This window comes from Hordeum vulgare, chromosome 2H, assembly GCF_904849725.1.
Source record: "Hordeum vulgare subsp. vulgare chromosome 2H, MorexV3_pseudomolecules_assembly, whole genome shotgun sequence".
In the NCBI taxonomy this organism is placed as follows: domain Eukaryota; kingdom Viridiplantae; phylum Streptophyta; class Magnoliopsida; order Poales; family Poaceae; genus Hordeum; species Hordeum vulgare.
This window is the reverse complement of record NC_058519.1, coordinates 495061420-495069140: the sequence shown is the minus strand read 5'-3', so window position 1 is coordinate 495069140 and position 7721 is coordinate 495061420. Positions and strand designations below refer to the sequence as shown.

At 39.8% G+C, this 7721-nt stretch overlaps 1 non-coding gene across 1 annotated transcript; it reads left to right on the top strand.

Moving 5' to 3' along the window:
- Positions 1–7295: 7295 nt before the first annotated feature.
- Positions 7296–7390, top strand: LOC123433698. Its single transcript, XR_006625026.1, has one exon. It is a non-coding gene; the product is annotated as a small nucleolar RNA Z103 (small nucleolar RNA).
- Positions 7391–7721: the final 331 nt, after the last annotated feature.

Sequence of the window (7721 nt, the reverse complement as noted above, 5' to 3'; positions counted from 1 at the left end):
CTTATTATTGCTAATAGGAACTATGTTCCTGTAGATTTCATTGTGCTTGATATTGATTGCAATCCGACATGCCCCATCATTCTTGGTAGACCTTTCCTTAGGACTATTGGTGTTGTTATCGACATGAAGGAAGGGAATATTAGATTTCAGTTTCCATTAAATAAGGGCAAGGAACACTTTCCTAGAAAGAAAATAAGATTTCCTTATGACTCCATGACGAGAGCTACTTATGGTTTGAGCACCAAACATGACGATACTTGATTCTATCGCCTTATGGATAGCTAAGGGCGTTAAACGATAGCGCTTGTTGGGAGGCAACCCGATGAATAAATTTATTTTTTCTTTTTTGCTTTCTGTTTTCTTGTGTCCACACCATCATAATTCTTTGATGATTGTGTTTTTTGTGTTTTTTTGTGTTTGTGCCAACTAGAACCTTTATGATTAGTTTTGGTGTTAGTTGTCTGATCATGGTGAAAAAGACAGAAACTTTGTGTCCACGAAATTATTTTTATTTCCTATCCAGAAAGAGCCTTTGAGTTTATTCTTTTTTCTTCTGATTTATATGCAAATTTCCCTAATTGTCATAATTTTTCAGAATTTTTGGGATACCACAGGTATACGAAGTATACAGATTGCTACAGACTGGTCTGTTTTTGATATATTCTGTTTTTGTTGTGTTGATTGCTTATTTTGATGAAACTATGGTTAGTATCGGGGGTACTAGCCATGGAAAAGTGATAATACAGTAATATAACATCAATCTAAATACAAATCAATATTACTACAGTAACTAACGAGTTGGTAGTTTGTTTTCTTATGCTAATGATATCACGAGTTTCTGTTTAAGTTTTGTGTTGTGAAGTTTTCAAGTTTTGGGTGATGCTCTTATGGACAATGGAACAAAGAGTGGAAATAGCTTAAGCTTGGGGATTCCCATGTCATTCCAAGCCAAAATGAAGGACAACAAAAAGCCTAAGCTTGGGGATTCCCCGGGAAGGCATCCCCTCTTTCGTCTTCAATCCATCGGTAACATTACTTGGAGCTATATAGGAGTCTTTTCTTTTTGTCTTGTTACAATCATCCTTGCTGCAAACCTTTTTGAGAGGGACATGCACTCATCGTGAATTTGCTAGAATACTCAATGAGCTTCACCTATATCTTTTGAGTTAGGCAATTTAGCTCCCATGTGCTTCACTTTTATCTTTTGATCTAGATAATTTTGCTATAGTGCTTCACTTAAATCTTTCTAGAGCACGGCAGTGTCATATTTTGTAGAAATAAAAACTCTCGATCTTCACTTATACCATTTTGAGAGTGCTCTCTCTAAGTAACTTGGTAATTGGCGTGTGCTATGAAATTAGTCCTAAATATGATAGGCATCCAAAGAGGATATAATAAAAACTTTCTTATTCAAGTGCATTGATTAGTAAGAGAAGTTTGATTCCTCACAATTAGTTTTGAGATATTGATATGGTAATATTAGAGTCATGTTAGTAGGGTGTTGTGAATCTAGAAATACCTGTGTTGAGGTTAGTGATTCCCGTAGCATGCACGTATGGTGAACCGCTATGTTAGGAAGTCGGTATATAATTGATTTATTGATTGTCATCCTTTGTGTGGCGGTTGGGATCGCGCGATGGTTAACACCTACCTACCCTTCCCCTAGGAGTATGCGTTTAGCACTTTGTTTCGATTACTAATAAAACTTTCACAATAAGTATATGAGTTCTTCATGGCTAATGTGCGTCCATGGTATAGATGCACTCTCACCTTCCACCATTGCTAGACTCTCTAGTGCCGCGCAACTTTCATCGGTGCACAAACCCACCATATACCTTCCTCAAAACAGCCACCATACCTACCTATTATGGCATTTTCATAGCCATTCCGAGATATATTGCCATGCAACTTCAACCGTTCCGTCTCATCACATGTGCCGTCACTTTCATATTGTCATTGCATGATCGTAAGATAGCTAGTGAGATGTTTCAACGTCATACGCTAAGCTAGATCGTTACACATCCCGCACTATAAGAAATATGCTCATACATGACGTTTTTTAAGATGTCATTGATGAATTCGTCATAATTCTATGACGATTTCATCCGAGATCATCGTAAACCGTTTGAGGGGATCAAATCTACATATAAATTACGACTATGTGAGGCAAAAACGTCGTAACCGTATAAGATGAGATCGTCATAACTTTTACGATGATTATAAAAATGTCGTAACACGTTCTAACTATGTTGACATGTCACTCGTGGGTCCATTCTATCCCACCTCATCCTAGTTTGTGAAGAAACCTACTATTCCATCTTTCCAAAAATTCTCAAAAAATTCCCATAAATACTTTGGATCATATATTCCTCAAATATGTGAAAAATCCTTCCTTCCATAGTTCAAAAATAATTCTGCAATATTCATTTTCCTATTCTGTTCAGAATAGCACTTTGTGAAGGAAGTGCTATTTCTATTTCTTTGATTACCCTTATATTTTTTGGGCACTCTTTCCTATGCAAATCATTGCCTCATGAAAACTTTCGTAACGATTTGCCTAGTAAATCTTTCTCAGAAATTTTCCAAAATTTGTGTTCCTGATGAGTTGAATTTTTTCCACATCTTCTATGTGCCAAAAACATAGTTCTCAACAAAATTTTAGCCCCATCTAGCAGTCCATGTGAGCTCATCATTCAATCTTTGTTTCTGCTAATATTTTCATTTTGTGAAGCAAGTACATTTTATATTGCTTTATAGTTGATGAAATTTTACCATGGGATGAAACTGACCATATAACCTCACTCCACCAAATTTTAGCTCATTTAATTCAGCCAGTTTCCCTCAATATTTTTAGCACTTAGAAACTAGTATTTTAAATCGTAGATATTTCCAACCAATGATAACTCTTCTCATGGATTACCCCACTATATCCAATCTGAGCCGTCCACAGTCGATGGAGGGCTCGGTGGAGGTCGACGTGACATCCTGAACTGTTGCAACAGTAACCTATGTAATTAAGCTATAGTGATTCCACGCTAATGTTGCCACGTCACTGTGATTTCTATTGTTGATCTTGCGTTAGTTCAAACAGTTTGAATTTGAATTTAAAAATAAAATCAAGCGATAAAAGTTTTTGAATGTCAAAATAAAAATGTTCGAATGTGTCCGATATTCCCTAGGAGAATTTTCCTTTAAGAATTATTAATTTTAAGAGATTTCATTGTGCTAATTTAAAATAAAACTATAGCTGTTAAAAAATGAAATAAAAATAGAAACAAATAATAAAAAGGCGGAAAGAAAACCCCCTTGGCCCAAATGGCCCGACCCCAGCTAGCCCACCTAACCTCCATCTAACCCTAAATGGACCCACAACCTCACTCCCTCCCACTCCACCCCACGCCGCAACCCCATCCACGAGGGGAAAGCCCCCTCGACCCGTGTCCCCATCGCCCCCCTCGCTCTCTCTCCCACGGTGCCCCTTCTCCCCCATCCCTCTCGCCCGTCGCCCTGCCCCACTCCGCACCACCGTCTCCCCTCTCGCCCCAGCCACCGAACCGCGCCGCCGTCGGAAACCCTAGCCATTCCCCCTTCCCGCCGAAACACCGTCTCTCCCCACCATTCCCCCCTTCCTGCAGAAACCCTAGCCTCATATCGCCACCACACGCCTCCTCACAAGAGCTTTCTCGGAGCCCGCGGATGGTAAGCGACCATCTCCCCCATCTCCCTCCTCTCGCCGCCGCCGCCACGCTCAGCCGTCGCCTCCAGATCTGACGTTTTCGTTGATTGATTTGCTTTTTTCCAGGACGACTCGGAGAACAATGCGCCGTCGACCCTCGGCTCGCCGGGTTTCAGCACCGACCGGTTGCCGCCCAACACCACCACCAGCCAACCCCCTTCCCTTCTGTGAGCAGCACAGGAGAGGTTGTGGGAGAGGAGTTCTGGCTGCCATACCACGGGAAGCCACCGTTCCTGGCCGGAAGCCCGCCGGAGATCGGTGAAGACGAGGGCGATCTACGGCTCGTGATTGTGGGAACCTCCGCCCCGCCCGCTGCGACCAAGAAGAAGAAGCGTGCATGCATGCATGGAGGCCTCTCCATCCATCCTCCATATGATTTGATTTCTTGTGAGGAACTGCATGAATGATTTGGACTGCTTCAACTTTGATTCAACTGCTATATCTTCGTTCATGGAGGTTTGTAGTTGCTGAATTCCGTCTCTTTTGCATGAAATCTGTGTTTCCTGGTCGATCTTGCGACTGCAATTATTGATTTGGCAAAGTCAATAGTGGCAGTTGTTGTTCATCAGTCAGTCAAAGTCTCCTGACACTGAAAACTAGGACGGGAATGACAAGACATATAGTGTAATAGGTTTAGTAACAAGATTGCTTGTACGAATTGTTAGTGAGCTGGCTATAGTGTAGTAGGTTTAGTTACAAGAGAAATCACTTAATTAAATTATTTAGATAGTGTCCTCGAAATTATCTCCTGAAAACCTCCTACTAGCTGGAACCTGGAAGTCGATCCTTGACTGAGTGCAAGAGAAATGCTTGCGGTATATGCCAAGTTTCTATAATTTTGCGGATAGTTGTAGTAGTAGTATTTTGAAGTGTTGAATGCATTTGAACCATCCTTCATATAACCTATATATTATTGTTCTTCGAGCTAGATCTTTACACGTTAAATTCGCGTGGTTTTCATTTTTTTAACAGATGGTTTAACTTGTTGAATTGCTTCTCGCCTCCGGATCTGACGTTTCCGTCGGTTGATTTTCTTTTTCCATGACGACTCGGAGAACAACGCGCCGTCGACCCCCGACTCGCCGGGATTCCACACCCACCAGCTGCCGCCCAACACCACCACCAGCCACGGCGCCACCGACCCATCCTCCTACTCGGACGACGATGGCGGGGCGGAGGTCGACCCCAATGTGCTCCCCAAGGACGACATCGCCACCGTTATCCGCAACGAGGAGGAAGACGACGGGGAAGACCTCTTCAACGATGACTACCTCAAGTAAGCGGGACACGTCCGAACTAGAGATTTTCTAGATCTGCTGTTACCTGGGACAGCGTTTCGATAGATGTTTCTAGTACTTGACAAGTTTAGCCCGTTGGATCTGCTAATAAATTGGTTATTCAGCAACTTCGGGGGTTTGAGATTCTAGGAATTCCGGCCTAGATTTACTTCATAAATAGGCAGATTTGTGCCACTCGGATACAAGGGAATTTACAACACTTCGCCGGATTGTGCCTTTTGTGTTACCATGAATGTTTTGTTAGTCGTGGACTTCCTAATGTAGAAATGTGTGTCAACTTGCTTCCCCTAACTGAATATGAATATTAAAACATGTTGTTTGTGCTCGGTATTTTGTTGGGTATATTTCAGTTTATCAAATTCAGTGTCCTATGTGAACTAGTACCTGATATGTCCTGTTTGTTTTGATGAATTAGTTGTCTGAAAAGGATTTGTTGATGAGTTTTCTGCTGTCCAGATGAATAGTATTGTTCAGTCACCTACACAAATTATCTCTTCCTTTCTGTTGTCCTATAGTTTTGCTAATGTGTTCTTTACTTTCTGGATTGGCTAGTGTTTTGGAAACTGTGACTGTTCAGTAATGTGTTTTTTACTTTCTGGATTGGCTAGTCCTGACACTAAATTCAGGTTTATTTTTTGTCTTAGAAGCACCTCTTGTGTTTGTGTAGTTGTACAGTCTAGTGTTGTTAGCTCTTTACTTATGTCTTATTGGTAGAGTAGGGCATTTTTACTTATTTGCATGTAATCGAAATCAATAAAGAACGTCGATATTTTTGCTTAACTCTATTTGAAGTTGCCAGTGATTACGATAGAAATACCATGGGATGTATGAAAAAACAGCTGCTTCTGCAAAATAATATCATATTATTTAATCTTGTATGTCATTTATTCTTTAGACTACACTCATAGCATGTATTGTCAAGTTACTTTTTCGTAGTTTCATCATAGGCAAAATATGCAACGAATTTAGGACTCTAGGTTGCATTTTCCCTTCCTAAGAACTGAGAGTGAACATGCCACAAATATGTGAAATAGTTTTACTTGGACTAACTACTTTTGTTTTCTCTTATATTGTTTCTATATTATGCACTTATGCATAGTGAAAACTGAAAACAGTCAATAACTTGTGAGAGTATCTTACTATATCATCTCCAATAATAATTACTATAGTACTTGATGCTGCCTTCTTTTTTGACACGCTATGTTTTTCTTCCCTCAACACATTGGACTGAGATTAATTACTTCTATTTTTAATCAGTAGAAGGAAGAAGAAAAGGTTATCGAGATCAGATATTACAGAGAATAAACAAGAACACCTAGATTCCCCGAAGAACATTGCTCTGGGCGTTGGGACTATCGGTTCAAATTTCATGTAAGCTCCTATAAGTTGTATACCTCACATACTTGGAATAGCTTAATATCCGAGGGTGTATGTTTTCTCTTATGTTGTTTCCATATTATGCACTTATGCTTAGTGAAAACTGACAACAGTCAATAACCAGTGAGAGTACCTTACTATATCATGTCCAATAATAATTACTATAGTATTTGATGCTGCCTTCTTTTTTGACACGCTGAGTGTTCCCCTTCATCTTTTGGTATACTCTGCTAAATTTTTATCAGCTTTAAGGTTGATTACTGGGGTGCGCTTCTTGGTAGCGTAATTCAGTGTTGTACGTTGCCTAGAGATACTTTGGGTTAAGATTCTAGCACGAACCATTCTTTGAGATGGTTTTTGCATTCAACTTGTCCATACAGATCTTAGCACTGAACTGAATTTTGTTTGGATAGTGGTATTTGGGATGCCATGAGGTATCTGATGCTTGGTCTGCTTTCATGCCCTTTTTCTCGTTAGATTGGCAGACATCAAGAAGGAAACAGGTTTTTGCGACACTGGCTGCTCTCATAGAAGGAGCTTCCTGTTACTATACCCCATTTACACATATCAACTATATTATTCTTTCTGCAGCTGGTTTTTGTGGTTGATTCATCAGTGATGATCAACACTTATTAGGTGTCTCATGAGACTGTATATTATTGAACTGTGCATATTCCGCATCTGAAGTCATGTTTTTGTATCTCTACTTATTCTGAATGTCTAGTAAGCAATACATTCTGTCATGGATGCTGTATAGTTGTCTTGTCTTAAATAAATAGAAACTCCTACACCATTTTTTGTTTGTTGTGAGAAGTGATGATATCATATCCATACCACGTTTCTGCACTTACTGTGATGATCAATTGCTTTTTTCCTTGGATTATATGGACCCGAGGATACTTTCCCCAAATTATCGACTATGACTATACAATGCGCAAATGTAATCCCATCAGGATTCCAAGCCAGAAATCTGATCCATCTTTTATTTTTTACTATTGTCTTCTCGTTAAAATTTTGAGTGCTAGTCAGGTTTCCTTTCTGCAATTTGGCTAAAGAATTACCCCAGTTGACACCAGAAATCAACTCAGCATCAAAGCTCTATCTAAATCAATAATGTTCTTTGGTAGTCCCTTTTTCATGTTTTCTTTTGATTCGATCTAAAACTTCTGAAGGTAATAAATTAGAGTCTCTGGTGCACTTATTGATAGCGTAATTTAGTGATGTATGTTGCCGAAAGGATTTTTTCGGCTAATATTCTTACACCCTGGTTTGCACTTGGTTATCACAGTAATGTGGAGTAGCTTGTTTTG